This window comes from Mastigoproctus giganteus, chromosome 6 (assembly GCF_048544385.1).
Source record: "Mastigoproctus giganteus isolate SK-2022 chromosome 6, ASM4854438v1, whole genome shotgun sequence".
NCBI classification, from domain to species: domain Eukaryota; kingdom Metazoa; phylum Arthropoda; class Arachnida; order Uropygi; family Thelyphonidae; genus Mastigoproctus; species Mastigoproctus giganteus.
This window is the reverse complement of record NC_143580.1, coordinates 205763859-205780518: the sequence shown is the minus strand read 5'-3', so window position 1 is coordinate 205780518 and position 16660 is coordinate 205763859. Positions and strand designations below refer to the sequence as shown.

Below are 16660 nucleotides of genomic sequence, written 5' to 3'. Positions count from 1 at the left end.
CGGCAGCTAGGACCTAAAAAAAAAAAAAAAAAAAAAAACTTATGTACACATACACATATATGCACATATACACAACAGTGATACATAATATATACGCATCCATGCAATCGTAATTACTTTGGATGTTTGCATACAGCACGTGTGCATGCATTCATATGGCAGGAGTAGGGCATTGCGTAGGATAATTAGGCCGAGACTGGGCGAAGATTATTTTTTTGCTAGATTAAATTTAGTGTGTAGGGCGCTCGCGTTGTGTATAGATAGAGTGGGGGAGGGGAGGAAGAAGGTTGGGGGGAAAAGGCAGAAGTATGGGGGACACAGAAGAGATTCCCCCAGGTGGTCAGTGAGGCATGCCCATGCCTCACCAGAAGGAAAGGTGGGGTAGCAGGGGGCGAGGCGACTGGTCATCTCGTCCTCCTGCCAGGAAGGGATATTAAAGGAGAGCCAGGCTAGTGCTTGGCTCAGGCCGCCAGAACAGCTGCTATTCGTCCTTCATTCAGATTTTTTGTCTATCTTCATGGTTGCTTAGTAGTCCATCTTTGGTGTTATGCACATTTTGGCTTCTAGCCATTATGTGGCTAATGTGCATTCAGGTCCCGTCTTCTTCTGTACAGGGCTTCAGCGAACTTTGAGAAGGCAATATATTCCTGTCTCCCATCCAGGAGGTGTTGTTCTCTATCTCTGGGCAAAAAAGTGATCCGAGTGATGAGTTGGCAGCGGAGGTCATCATAAAGCTGGCATTCATGCATGAGGTGGTGCCAGCTCTCCAGCTCTCCACAGCAGCAAGTAGGGTCATCTGTAATGCCCAGGGCTGTAAGTTTAGCCTTAAAGGCACCATGTCCTGTTAGCAGGAAGGTCGCGTGGAGTCCCGGCGTGAACCATGCTGGAGCCATTGGATAGAGTTTTCCAACGTTGGGGAAGAATCGTTTGGTGACTTCTCCCTTTGGGGAATTCTCCCATCTGGTTTGCCAGGTTTGCATGAGATGATTTGCAAGTCTCTTTTTCTCAGTCAAACGATTTGTGGTAGGATCTGCGTCGAAGCCGGCGAAGGTGCAGGCTCTTCCCTTGGAGAGTTCATATAATACTCCACATTTAGCTACTTCGAGGTCTAAAGGTAGGGTTCCTGCCAGCACCTGCAGCGCGTGGGTGCTAACTGTTCTGCAGGCCCGGGTTATAGCGAGCAGCATGGCTCTATGGATAGAGTCGAGGATTCTGCGATTTACAGCCATGGTGACTTTGGGGTACCAAGCTCCGGAAGCATAGGTAGCTATCGGCAGGAAGGCGGCTTTGTAAAACAGCTTGAGGGTCTTCTTTTTCAATCCCCAATCCCTTTTTGCGACTCTGGTAACAAGGGCTGTATAGCCCCGTATCTTCTTACGGATGTATTTCAAGTGTGCCTGGAAGCAGAGAGTGGGGTCCAGTATTACTCCCAGGTATCTAAGTTCCTTGGACAGTCGTAATGTGATACCATCAATCTTAATCTGTGGGGGTCTCCTGTAATCTAGGGCACCCTTGAGGAGAATGGAGTCCGTTTTGGTTGCAGAGATCCTAAGGAAGTGGATATTGGTCCATTCTTGTAGGATTTTAAGGGCATGATTTGCCTTTCTTTCCAGCTGAATTCTGCTGTTTCCCTCTATCATCAGGATGAGGTCGTCTGCAAAGGCTTGTGAAGACGCCTCTCCAATATCGGTATTTAGGAATTCATCCAAAACGATGTTCCATAACGTCGGTCCTAAAACGGAGCCTTGTGGACAGCCTCTGTTGATTTTTCTGGTGAGTATTTTATATGGAGCATTCACCATGATGAGTCTACTGGAGAGGTAGCTTTGGACTACTCGATAGAGGTTGCCTGGCATCCCACTCCCCCGGAGCCGGGCCAGGATGCTCGGCCACCAAAGGGTGTCAAACGCCCCAGCAAAGTCGATAGAGATAGCCAGGAAATATTTGTTTTCTGTGGCAGCTGCACGTGCAAGGACGTTCTTCAGGGCATCTACAGTCGACGTTCCCGGTCTAAAGCCGTACTGGTTTGGGGACATTAGGTTTGCCTGTAGGTAGTGAGCCTGTATTCTGGTTAACAGGAGTCGTTCCAAGAGATTACTGCAGACTGTTAGTAGGGCTATTGGTCTGTAGGAAGTTGGTTGGTCTGGTGGTTTTGTCGGGTTTTTAATTATGAGTTTAATATTTGCTTTTTTCCAGTCCTTCGGATAGGTTCCAGTTTGGAGACATAGATTGAAGAGGTTCAGTAGCATGTCAGGGGCTATCTCCACCACCTTCCTGATGATTTCGGGCTCCAAGAGGTCCGGACCCGGACATTTCTTACTTTTAATAAGGTGCGCAGCCGCTTGTAGTTCCTCTATTGTGAAATCCGGTTCCCTGTCTTCTGTTCGGTAGTCGTCATTCTCTGTGCACATCTTGATTTGTTGGGGTGTCTGTGGGTCTACATGAGGGTGGAAGGTTGCATCCAAAATATTGTTAACAGATGCCTCCCAAGAATTGGTAGCATCTCCCTGTGGTGTTATGGTGGTTGAAATTACCTCTCCCCTGGGAAGTTTATTAGTGGTTACTTTGTAGACCACCCCCCAGGGGTCAGTGTTGCCAGTGGTTGCGACCAGATTTTCCCACGAGAGTTGTTTACTTCTGCGTATGAGCGAGGTGTACTGGTTTCTGGCCTCTTTGTAGATTTCCCGTAGTGCATCCACTTCAGGGGCAGGCCAGGAGCGTCTGGCTCTCTGGAATGCTTTTCGTTTGTCCTGGACTTCTCTTCGGAGCCTCTGGAGCTCCGGACTCCACCATGGTACAGCACCTGAGGCAGGTTTTCTTCGTTTTATGGCAGCATTCGCTGCTTTAGTAATGATCGCTGTGACTATTTTTTGGAGTTGGTCAGGGTCTTGGATTGTTTGAATTGCAGCTTGCTGTGTATCTTTTTCTGCTATTAGGGTGTCTCTGAATTGTTTCCAGTTTGCAGTGTTCACCGCATATCTCTGCAGCATTTTTCTCTCAGGATATTGTCTCTGATGGTCTCTGTTGAGTTGGAAGGTCAGGACCCTGTGGTCGGACGTTGTCCAGGCATCCTGAACCGTCCAGTCTGTTATATTGCCAGCAATGTTTCTAGTGGCTAGGGAGACATCGATGGTTGATTCCCATCGTAGGTTGCAGTAAGTCGGTAGTTGATTAGGTTGGTTTAGCACTGTTATCGTTGATGTTGCTAGGAATTCCTCCAGGCGCTGCCCATTCCTTGTCCCCTGCCTGTCCGGGGTATGGCTGTACCAAGCTGGTGACCTGCAGTTCACGTCCGCTCCTATTATTAGTTTCTGGTCAGGGAGGATATTTGTTACATGTTCTAGGTACCTTGTAGCCATCGTTATGTCCTCTCCAGGGCGGCAATAAAGGGCTACGACGTAGAAGGCTCCCAGTGCTGAGATAAGATGCGCACAGACTGCCCAGGCCGTGCAGAGGTGAGTGATCCTGGTAGCTGTTATATCTGGGTTTCTGACCACAATAGCGGCCGAGGGGATTTCATTTTCAGGTTGTATGATCTTGTATTGTAGAGGGTATCCCCTTACTTGATTGGCGGCTGCGTATGGTTCTTGGAGTATGATGATATCTATATTTTCGTCGTCGGCTTTCATCCTGACCTGGTCGGCCACTGCCCTAGTTCTATGAGCGTTTAGCTGGAAGAATTTGATTACTTTAGTGTTGAATTGTTTATGGTGTGGTGCCATAATCTGTTCTGGATTGGGTCAAGCTCTTGTATTTTTGGTATATGGGACACATGCTGTCTCTGAGGGAATGGGAGGCATCCATTTTCTGACTTTTGCAGTTTGTACAGACGGCGTCTGTGCTCTTATTTGGGCAGTCGGTGAAGTTGTGGCCCTTGCCAGCGCAGTGGCCGCAGGTTCGCACAGCCTGGGAGCATGTGTGCGATGTGTGTCCGAACTTGCAGCAGTTGTAGCATTTGATGATAGCCACATGTTCGCGGAATCGGTGGCCGCTCCAATATATATAAACTCTAGTCTGATTTATAAGTATTTGCCAAGCCAGCGGGCTCAGTTCTACCGACCAGTTGACTGTGCTCGAGGACTTGGTCTTGATGGTGTGCTTGGGTATCACATGATCATTTAGATTTTGATCTGGCAAATGTTTGGACAGATTTCTATCAAACAATTCTCTTGCGACCTCCTCGGGTTTGATATCCTTATCAAGGTCGTATATAAGGATGGAGGGCCCCTTCCTTCTTGGGGGTTCCGCTCTGAGTCCCAGGGTTGCTATCTTGGGGTTGGCTATTATTTCGTTTATTTCCTCTGTGGTCTCTGTTTCAATGACTACACCTGGATTCCTTGTCTTTCGTACCGATTTTATTTTCGTGGTCCTTAGGTCATCGGAGAGTTTATTAATTATTGCCTGCTTAATGCCTTCACTAGAATGTTTGTCCACTTTATTAAGGGGTCTCAACACTACAATGTTAGGTCGCCGAGTGGTGGATTTCTCCTTGGCTTGTATTGGTTGGGTGGCTGTGTGGTCACACTGAGCCGGTATCCTCAGCGCATCTGCATAGGAGGGAGTGCGCTGTGGCATATTTTTTGCTTCTCCTTCCTTATAAGCCTGCAGTTTAGCTGTGGCTATTTCAGATTCTAAGTATGTTTGGAATAAAACGGACTCCATTTTATTCCATAAAGTAGCAATTTGGCCTCTGAGACCTGCTGAGATTCTGTTGCTCTGGTCCCTAAATAGGTCTTCTAGGGCTGTCTTGAGAGTGCGTGCTTGATCCAAGGGGGATCCCTCTGGGAGTGCAGAGTCCAGGGGGGAATCCTTCGGCTTGGTTTCAACTTGTTTTCCTGGTTGTAGGGAGCCAGGATCATCATGAGCGTCCTTTGGTTGGCTCTGGCTTCTAGTTGCTCTGTCCGAATTAGAGACTATTTGATTTTTATTTTTTCTTTTAGCCAAAGGTGTCGGTTTAACTTCTGCAGTATGGAATTGGTGTTCAGGGTTAACTTGTTCACAGTCAGAGTCACAATCTTTTTCGTGTGGTTCTCCCATCATGTTTGTATCCATTTCGGATTTTCGAAGTTATCCGGATTAGTGAGGTCTAGACGCGTTATTTTGTATGAGGGCTCTGAGAGCTGTTGGAGGATATAAACCACTAGTCCGTGGGTATATTTGTTGCCGTGTGATCTGCAGGCGAAGATTCGGGCTCTCCCCCACTAGTATGGGGGGGGGGGGAAACAGCCTAGTATATAAGTGACCCTAGGAAAACGGGGTTAATTTCTCTGGGGGTTTTTCTTGGCGCCGATAACAGTGGTGACATCAGTTTTTGCACTACACGTATATTTGCTAAGATCCATTCTGTTCACGGTATGTCTATTGCAGAGGGGGGGGGAAGACAAAAAATACATGTTTCACTAGCACAGTAACGGTAATTCAGCACAGATGATGGAACGCTCTTGCAGCTCGGGTTTAGCACAAGTTGGGGCACCTCCCCAGTCAAATGCAGGGTATTTACGTGGCCGCCGCTTTATATTGGCGCCTCTCTATATCCTTGCTGCCAGCCACATGGTGACCACTGCGGTCTCGCAAACAAAGGATATAGATGAAAACGCAAATAGCCTGCTAAATTCCCAGTTGAAATTTAAAAAATTTCTTACCGTGAGAGTCCACTAGTTGACTTCTTTAGTTGAGAACACTTTTTATGGCAATAACTATAATTAAAACGCATATTTAAGCATATTTTTCTTTAGCGTTGATCAGCACGTCCGACTAGTAAGGCAGCCCTCTGGCGGATAACAATGTTCATAAATCCCATGAGGAAAAAGTTAGGAAGTACACCACCCTAAGAAATTAGGTCAAGGGGATGTGATATATGCAAGAAGTAACGACCATCGCTGTCATCGTGTCAATCGCCGGTATGGTAGCAAAGGCTCTACATAGCAGCAATAGGTCTCTCAGAGAACAGTTACAAGTAACTTCAAAAATTCACAATCCTGAACACCTGTAGGATTATCAGAGAGTTCCTCGATGAACAGTAACACCAGACATAACAACCAGCCTGTTTATTTGGTAGCAGTACCCATCACGGAGTGGAATCCCCCAATAAGGGAGAAATAATATAAGAGCAACAACAATAACAAAAATAATGATAAATAATAATTAGACTTTATTAGCGACTAATCACTCGGCGTTTCGTCGTCCATTCCGATCCCTGTTCAAGACATAGGGTCTTAGAGTATTAATGGACTCAGAATAGACTGTTAATTGTTCAGTGTCTGCGCGGGTAGCACAGTGGTATCGTCACCGTCCTCCACACACCGGGTAGAAAAGGCTCGGGTTCGAATCCCGTCGATGACGCGAGGAACTTTAATGGGCTTTTTTCACTCCGTGGCTGAGTTAGTCTGTCTCAGGCGTAGATAGCAAGGTTTTTCTCCCCAGTAACCTGGGTTTTTTCGTCCAGAAAAACAGGCAACTCGACTAGAGAACACACGCAATTTACAGACACGAATAAGGGTTAATGTAATCATTTACGGCAACCCTAATATAATATTTTTTTTTTGTTAATTGCTCAGTGTGGCTAATTCGGCCAACAATAGTTCGTTTATTTAATTTTTTGTGGGGACAGCAAAGCATAATATCAATAGCGTTTTCTGACTTTTAATAGCCGGTGTACTGTATCGGCAGTGATAATACCAGTGTGAAAATAAAATATTCTCACAGAAGTTTCTTCCGTCCTGACAAGAGTATTTCACTCCTCACAGGTCTTGAAAAAGCAGAGGATCGATCTCGGTCCCAGCCGAAGTGCATTTGTATGTATATTGAATTGCTTACTTTTTATTATTTAAACGATATCCATGAAATGTTCATATTAAAAGATCTACTTGTTTAGCGCGTTAGAAAATATAACCTAGAATTTTTCCGTGGATATTTAAAATAAGTTCAGCTCTTGGATAATAAATAAATAAATAAACACTTAGTCCATGATACCAGAAAAACTCCATTGTAGGGGGCTTATCACATAGTTTATAACCGAAACCGGGAAGAAATGTTATTACTAAAGTGTGCGTTGTAAGAGTGTGTACTGAAATCTAATATTTTAATAGAATACACGGGTTATTTAATTTTATTAAACACAACAGTCCACAAAATAAAAATAAACTCATAATAAAAGTTCAAGAGAACACCTTCGGGACTAGTAACTCCCCCTCACCCCCAGCATCCACAAAAAAAAAAAAAAAAAAACCCAAAAAGAGTGCATATTGGAATTTTTATCTTATATTTTTCATATATATTCAAAATAATGAATATATTTTGTGTAATTTGTTTGCAATGTGTGTGTCATCGTTTTAAAGAAGATATAACATCATTATACATTTTTCATTGATGAAAGTGGAGTAGTGATGCAACCAAGAAAAAATGACAGGTGAAAGTTTTTATTTTAATTCTTTTGGCTAAATGGGTATACATGATTCATTTTTCTTAGCATCTCAGCCAAGTGTAACTTTGCCGCAAAGCTATTTTGCTGCAAACAACTTTTAAACGGTGATCAGGCGGCATCTGCGGGAATCGACGTACACTACCGTATCGGTACGAGTTCGGAGAGCTAAAGGTTTTTCGATCAGGGGAGCTGGGATTCCTGTCAAGAAAGGAAGCGAAGATTCGCTAATGCGTGCTTCTGTTGGTAAGCTCATGGAAATGATTATAAATGTCTAATTATCACGCATATATATAAGTAGTTTTGTCACAGTTTCATTAACCAATACTTGAAATTATTTTGTTGATCAAGTTTGAATATGCATAATTCAAAAATAATAAGAATGTAGAATGAATTATTGCAGACAGCACAGCTTAGTAATTTTTCAGTATTTTGCAGGATAAGTAAACAGAGTTGAGGAATAACTTAGAATTACATATATAGATTTCATATATATGAAAAAATATTTTTATATACAATGGAAAAAATGTTTTTTTATTTTATTTTGTGGCAACTGCGTTGCCTGACGTTTTCGACGCAAGAAAAGCATCAGCTGTGGTAAGGATAAATCGTGAGTTTTGATGAGGGGGAACTTCGCGTTAATTGTTTCCTCATCGTTCACTATCATCGAGAATTAACTGCAGTTATATGAAAGTGTTTTAAGTTAATGAATTGATTTCCGGAAATGAATATGCAATAAGTACATAAAAATTAATGTATGCGTTTTAATTTTTATCCCAGTGCGCCACTCCCACATTTAAAATTCGCAGTGAGTTAATGGGGTTTTCAGTTTCCACACGGCTTTCGGTCTCTGTCTCTCCCGTGTTGAAGACTAGAGATTGAGGTAGATATATTGGGAATTGTTGGAATATATGCTATATTTGTAATCCTAAAGTACCCTTACTTTTAACTTGATAAGCTGATTTTGTTTTTACTTTTATTTGCCCCTGAGATACGTTCAGTCTTCATATATTATTCTGTCTCTTTACTGTTCGATTTACGTTTTCTTATCAAAAATAATCGCTTTATTTTTTCCTAATGTTTGTCCATCTGAATGCACATCTTTTTCAGCAAACCGCCATATCTCAATTAGTATACCTTTTTTCATTTATGTTTATTTCAGTAGAAAATATGAAGTGTAATAGAATACTAAAATTAAGTTCTGTTCAGCAGAATTCAATCAAAAGTCGATTTAATTTGAAAGCAATTAAAATAAAAACGGGGATCGAAAATTACTTTTAGCAGATGACCTGTTTTCTGTTAATGTTAAAATGATGCAATTTATATTAGTCACACATTGGCTAAACAGTTGCCATCTTTTGTGATTTTTTATTTTTTTATTTTTTAAGTAAATCTTGTTTTGCTCTTCAGAGATGCAGGGAAGGAAAACTGGACACTTCATAGAAATTTAATATTTTCTGCCTTTGTATATGAAAACAAACTTATTAGTTTGTATTTCATTTTGGTGGTTCCTCTTGATTTTGCTATCAGGCTTAATTAAGGAACCCATTGCACAAAATGTAATTATTATGAAAGCTCCAGCAGCATTGAATTGGCATTTGGAAACCCCTTTTGAAATTTGTGCTCTTAGACCCAATTATTATCACTTTAGTTTTTTTCTTTTTATTGTACACAACTGGAATGTTTAAATTATGCTTCATGAAATTATTTTATTTCTTATCTGCTCAATAAAGAAGAACATAAAACCATCCTGATATATAATTAAAATGTATGTCTGTGCACTAATAGATGCTCTTCCAGTTTGAAAGAAAGATAATACTAATTATTCATCTTGTAAGATTAAATGACTTGAGACTAAGGACACAAAAATTGTTTATAAAAATGATAAAAGCTGAGTAACTGCATACTTAAAGTTGCTAGTAAATGCTTACTTTTGTAGAATTGAGAATGGGCTGAGTTTACACATGTTAATCTTAAATTTTTTTTTTTTTTTTACACTTGAGAAAACTATATCAGTAATGCTGCTGTAAGTAGTTTTAAATAATGCACATCTTAGGCAATGGTTGGATTCTAGTGGTATTTCAGTAAAGTGGCAAAATTTCATTGAAATGTTTTTTTTAGGTAAAACTCTTCAGTTAGCTTATATTAATAAGCTAATTGAAGAGTAATAATAATTAGCTTATATCTGACATTATTCAGGTATTTAGATTAATTTGATCTTTTGATAAAATTAAAGAAGTTATGACTTTAATTGAACATTGTTTCAGTTATTTACATATTTAATATAATAAAATATCAGTTAGAGATGCCACAAGGAAAAGAAATATTCTTAATATGGTTATCTGAAATGATCCATAGGTCTTCAAAGGATCCTCTTGCAAGTAGTGATCTTAATGTATTTATATGGGATTTATTCAAAGAAAGAACTAATATCAAAAGGAAAGACGGTTTTTATTTCCACAAGGGTGCTTATGTTGGCTGTAGACATAAGTTCTTTTTCAGTAGAACCAAATTGTAATTTTAAAAAATGCAAAATACTGAATGGGAAATATTGAGATAAGTCATTTTAGAAGTTACTAAGCTTTTGTATCAATAAAAGCATATTGTTTGAGATGGATGTCCAAAGAAGTGATGTCCTTAATGACAGAGAAGAAATATTCATGGAATAATCATAAACTATCAGGGAACCTGACTTCTACAGGAAATATAAATTAATCTGTAATGAAATTGCATAGGGGTTAGGCATGCTGCAGCAAGTTATGAGAAGTTCTTATCTGAGAGATCAAAAAAGCAGTAAAGAATTTTTTTTATATTAGTATAAAAGGAAAATAATTGACCATATCTGACACACTTGAAACCTATGGGTGCAAGTTGGTGAGTCTGAACTGGTTGTTAATAAGTTGGATAAATATTTTACATTGACATTTATATGTGAAAAAGTATTTAAATTTTTATGAACAACTCTTGTGGCTAAATTGACTGGGAGTTGAATTATTTTATGGTAAATGAAAAGGGAGTAGCAGAGAAAATATTACAAGTAAAAGTGAACAAGGCACAAAGAGCTGATGTTATACTATTCAGTTATACTGAAAAAAGCTGCGAGAGAGAGAGAGAGAGAGAGAGAGAGAGAGAGAGAGAGAGAGAGAGAGAGCCATGGTCATCAGACCTATTAGCTAATAGATTCAGGTGAAATTCATATAGATTGAAGATGTGCAAACATTTTTCCTATTCACAGAGAGGGCTCAAAGGGTAAAATGAGTAATTGCAGATGTGGAAGTCATCTTGTATGTAGTATGTGCCAAATGATGCAAGAAAGCAGGCTTATATAGAATCAGCAAAAAAAAAAAAAACCAGTTCACCCATCTGTACCCTCTAAGAATTTGTCTAGTTCTCCTTTGAATTTATTCAACCCATCTGCTTCTACAACAACAGATGGAAACCTGTTCCAACAATCAACCACCTGCTGCCTGAAGGCAAACTTTCCACACATCTGGACTTGGTGCATCATGGCCTTAGTTGCCCATGCATCATAAAAACCAAACCAAAACCAAATTTCACACGTCTGTCCTGAAACCATCCTTCCTTAACTTGAATTTATGTCTCCTCGTGTATAGTCTCAGCAAGTGGAAGAATACCATTAACATTCAGCTTACTCAATCCAGTCAAGGCTTTAAACACCGCAATCAGATCTCCCCACAGGTGCTTGTTTCGAGACACTGCAATTTGTAGAAATAATGCCTTTCTAGGTAAGAGCACCCTTTTTGTTCCCCTTGCCAATCTTGTTGCCCTTCTCTGCACCCATTCCAGCAGATCTATATCCTTCCTAAAGTGAGGCCTCCAGACCTGGTGTAGCCTAACTTAATTTTGGCACATTGCCACAAACAATAACAATAAATATTGTTATTGTTTGTACTATTACCTGAGCACCAGTGCTTAGAGTACTCCAGTTCTTACAATTTGAAATATCAGGAATGATTATGAATTTTCTTAGCTAAAGATGCAATACAGAATTATCCCGACAGGAATGAAATTTTAAGTGAGTCGTCACATGGCTATTAAGGTGCATTATATTTGGCTAATTTAATTACATACTGTGTGGTTGTTATTAAAGAGTGGGTGCAAAGGATGTATAGTGAAATCTGAAATTAAATTTGATTTAATCATTCAGTCCCACATCAATGATTGTTGTATAATTGAAGTAATATAGCATGAGGATTGTTCCCATTATGGATATGTGATAGGAGCCAGAAAGTAGTTATAAATGTTCATTGCTCTTTAAGGACCGATGTCTTGAGGGGTGGCCCTCAAGGTTCAGTGCTGGCCTTCTTACTGCTTCTATATTTATTAATGATATTGGAGGTGATTATTCCCTTGTATAAAGTAATGGTCAGGCCACACCTTGAGTACTGTATACAGGTCTGAAGGCCTCATTTCAAGAAGGATGTAGAGCTGCTGGAACGAGTACAGAGAAGGGCAACAAGATTAGTGAATGGAACAAAGGGTTGCTCTTACGAAGAAAGGCTTAAGTTTTGCAAATTACAGTGTCTGGAGACTAGGCACTGGCGAGGTGATCTGATAGAGGTGTATAAAGCCTTGAATGGTTTGAGCATGCTCAATGCCGATGGGATTCTTCCTCTTGCTCAGAATAATCACCTGAGAGGGCATAAATTCAGAGTGAGGAAAGACAGATCTAGGATAGATGTGTGCAGAAATTTGCCTTTAGCCAGCGGGTAGTTGATTGGTGGAACAGACTTCCATCCCTTATGGAAGTTGATAGCCTAAATAAATTTAAGGCTCAGCTGGACAGGTATTTTGAACGAGAGGGGTGAAATGGAAGTGTTTTTTTTATTTTATTTTTATTATTTTTTTTTGTCTGATGCTGCATAAGCTTGCTTTCTTGCATCATATGCCTCTACTAATGCTAATGCTAAATAGGTATTTCAAGTTTAATGTCCAAGGTGGACAGGGTGGTTAATGACAGTAAGCAGAGTATGTTACTTCAATGAGATATAGATAACCCAGGGGCTTACATCTGGTGAGTATGGACTTGGCACACCCAGGGTCCTGAGCCGCCGGATATCATCATTCTTCTCTTTTTTGGTGATTCTCTCTCTCTCTCTCTCTCTCTCTCTCTCTCTCTCTCTCTCTCTCTCTCTCTCTCTCTCTCTCACAGGGTAACTTGTAATTTTTTTTTTTTTTTTGGCTGGTGCAACATTAGCCTCAGGCTTCCTTGCACTATATGGCTAATAATAATAATAATTATTATTGTTTCGATCAGCTGAAAAGTGGTGGCTAAGGTACAGTGGAAAATGTAAGATCTTGCTTCTGGGTAATTGTAGAACAGCATTTGCAAAACTTTAGTCACGGAACACTTTTTTTATCTTACAGTATTTACAGAACACATATATTCTTTTGTGGCTACTTGGTTTTTGAAATAAAAAATACATAATTAATGCTCAAATATATTTTATTTTCTGAAAACAAAATCAAAATAAAAACAAAATATTGTTAATGCAACAATTTCTATCGGGAAAACATGCATAAAATGTTATAAAAGTCCATTCAAAATTAACAAGTGTGTTCCACATAAAAAAAAAAGAAGTTATATGCATACAAACATGTTGAGTGAATATGTCATATCAAGTATGATATGACATATATGTCATATCATACTTGATATGTCATGATATGTCAATAACCAGAAAAAATAATGTTAAATTATACTCATACAAAAAGTATTGTACACTTCAAATATACAAAATTTAAATAAAAAAAAAAAAGAAAAAAAGACTTTTATTAATTATGATTTTTTTCGTGGAACACAGTTTGGGAAATGCTGTGGTAGGGTATTATAACAAGCGGTTTGGTCTATCGCATCTCTTGCCGTGACTGCACGAGCTGCTACTTTGGAGAGACTGGATGTCGACTCGAGAAACGCCTCTCAGAACATAAAAGGGCGATCCGTTTGGCAGATGTGGAACACTCAGCTATCGCCGAGCATGTCTGGACAACCCACCACGACATCGACCCACACCGCGATGTCGTGGTTGTGGACAGGTCCCACCATTACCTAAAGCGTACCTGGTTGGAATCGTTAAATATAAAATGCTCGGATACCTCTATGAACAGGAACAGTGGTTGTCAAGTTAATCCCATCACAGAGTCAGTAATTCTATCCATAAACAAACGCTGGCCACGTCACCACCATACATCACAGCCACAAACATCAACAAACAATTAACCATGCGCCTCACGCACCATCCTGGCAGTGCATCTCTCTTCCAATTGCCATTCAAGTATTTTAATCCGATGAAGGCTGCCACCCAGCTGAAAGCTTATTTATGTATTGTAGTTTAATGCTCTGTGCAACAAAATAAAAATTTTTTTGCATTATGAATCCGGAGCACGTAGGCCTATTTTATTATGTATTATAACATTTGTGTAAAACTTAAAAAAAAAAAAAAAGCTTGCATTATTTGCAACTGCTTATACTATTGTTCAGTATACTTAACCCGTTGTATCTATAGTATTGGTATTAGCAATGCCCACATGTTGCAAGGAAGCTTATGCTGCACCAGCCAAAAAAAAATAATAATAAGAGAAAAGGAAATAGACAACTTATGTGTTTCTCTCCATCTGTAGGTAACTATCCAGCTGACTTTTGAATTTTTCCAGACTGTCAGCCTCTACCACCCATGTACATAATGGCTAAAATAAAACGTCTTGCAATCCAGTCAAAACATCTTCCCACTTAACTTGAATTTATGGCCCCTAGTTCTAGAATCATTTAAAACTGAGAAAATTTCATCCTCATTGATTTTACTTATGCCTCTCAGCATCTTAAACACCTCAATAAAGTCTCCTTTGTGGTGCCTCGTGTCCAAGCTCTCAATCTATCTATTCGAAGTCTTTCCTCATATGGATGCCTTTTTGCCAATTTCACAAGGTGAGTTTACCCATCTTTGGACCCATTCAAGAAGATTGATGTCTTTTTTAGGTGTGGTTGTCTCCATAATTGAACACAGTATTCCAAGTGTGGTCCAACAATAGCCTTATGTAATGGGATTATGATGTCCTTATCTCTACTAGTGAATGTTCGATAAATCATCAACAGGACACCATGGGCCTTTCTTGCAACCCATATACAATGCTCCGGGAACTTCATGTCTGGCCGTATCTTAACTCCCAAGTCCCTTTCTTCCACTACTGACTTTAATTCAATTCCACCAAATGTATAAGTTATTTTGTGTTTACTGTTCCATAGGTGTAACACACAATGATGTTACACTTTGCTGGATTAAAGCATAACTGCCATTTTTCTGACCATCCCTAAAGTCTATCTAGGTCACTCTGAAGAAGCTCTGCTGACCGTGATCATTAACTACTCTACCAACCTTTACATCATCTGCAAATTTAGACATTAACACCCTATATCCCTTCATCGATGTCATTTATGAAAATCAAAAACAACAGTGTTCCTAATACTGATCCTTGGGGAACCCCACTTCTTACATTAATCCAATCTGAGAAATAACCATTTTTTTTTTTTTTTTTTTTTTTATGAAAACCCCAAACATTGAGAGGTATTAGAACCTATAATACTTAGTACCGTGCATTGGTTGGAGGTCGAGAAGATAAAAGAAGATATTTGTTGACATTAGACTTGAACTTCTGTAGACTATAATTTTCAGGAAATGCATATGAAGGAAAGTTGTTCCAGAAAATGGCAGTTGAATGAATAAACGAGGAAGATGAAAAGTTAGTTCTGTGTGTTTAAGTTGGACAGTAAATGGATGTTGTCTGGTGGCAGCATGTGTTCGAACTGTTTCGCAAGAGAGAGAGCGCGAATTATAGAAGCCAATTCAGAAGAATAGTGCCCATGGAAGTATCTGTAGAAAAGGCATGCAGCAGAAATAGTACGTCTATGAGACAGAAAGTGGAGAGACTCTGTTAGAGTGAGTTGTTAATTAATATAATTGCCATTCTTCTGAATGGAATCTAGAAGTCAGAGAGGTTTTGGGAGCACGGCCCCAGATGTGGGAACAATATTTCATGGTAGGATGGATTTACGATTTGTACATAGTGAACAGCTGTTTTGAAGAAAAGTAACACCAAGATAGAAAGAGAAAACCAAGTTTTTTAGATGCAGAGGAAGCAATATTTGTAATGTGCTTTTGCCCAGAAGGGTTAGAAGTCAGGATAATCCCCAAAAGAGATATATCATCATGCCTAGAAATCGGAGGGTCACCAAAGATAAGCACAGGAGCAGAAGAATCCTTTTTGTGAGATATAAGACAGGACTGAGTTTTAGAAGGATTGAAATCAACTAAGTTGTCTTTGTCCCACTGGAGAATTACCTGGCGATCAGCATTTAAGGAATTGGTAGCGGGTATTCAAGAAGTTGAAGCTGATTGAGCAGGGCAAGGTTTCTGAAATTGGAAGCCATTTATCACAACCCTCTGCCTCTTGCCCCGAATCCATCCTGCTATCCAAGGATTTTATTTTATAACCTGTTCCAGCTTATAAAATAAAAATAACTGCTCATGTGGGACTGATTCAAATGCTTTGCTGAAATCCAAATAAACAGTCGAAATTATTCCCTAAATCCAGCTCATGAGTGACCCTGTCAAAATAGTTAACCAGATTTGTTAAACATGATTTTCTCTTTACAAAACCATGCTGAGATTCCTTCAGAATTCCATTTTTATCTAAATGATCCTAAATTCTACCGTTTGCCTCCATGATTTTCCATAGTTAGACTGACTGGTCGGTAATTTTCCACTTCACTCTTAGAACTGCCCTTATGTATTGGAGATTCATTTGCACTTTTTCAATCCAACTGAAGTGCTCCCGAGTCCAGTGATGCTCTCATAATTAGCCTCTTGGTTCAATGCAGCCACTTGCCACCTCCCTTAAGATTATAGAGTATATGCCATCAACCCTAGGAGCCTTACTAGGCTTGAAAGTTTTTTTTCATTAAATTCTCATGTGAAATTTCAGTATCATTAATTACATGTTTTTCAACTTTACTCCCATAATTTTTTTTTGACAAAGGGTTTCTCTCACAAATAAATATTGATGCAAGGCAACTGTTGAGTTCATCTGCAGCATCAGCTGAGGTATCTAATACTATGCGATGTCCATTAAATAAGGGTCTGATCTGGTTTGCCCTTCTCTTCTTCACATTTATATATGTGAATAATTCCTTATCCTCACTCTTTGCTCTCTTAACCAGCAATT

The 16660-nt window shown here is 39.7% G+C and overlaps 1 protein-coding gene across 10 annotated transcripts in view; it reads left to right on the top strand.

The window, feature by feature from the left end:
- The first annotated feature begins 7482 nt into the window (after positions 1-7482).
- The window catches only part of LOC150084898 (uncharacterized), a 437743-nt gene continuing 428565 nt past the window's right edge, over positions 7483-16660 (top strand). For 4 of the 10 annotated variants that reach the window (XM_090376694.1, XM_090376693.1, XM_090376692.1 and 1 more), the window contains exon 1: positions 7484-7666. The gene's annotated coding sequence lies outside the window, so the exon portion shown is untranslated. Of the gene's footprint in view, positions 7667-8020; positions 8304-16660 lie in introns of those variants that run through there. The other 6 variants (XM_090376691.1, XM_090376688.1, XM_090376695.1 and 3 more) reach the window with 3 other exon arrangements.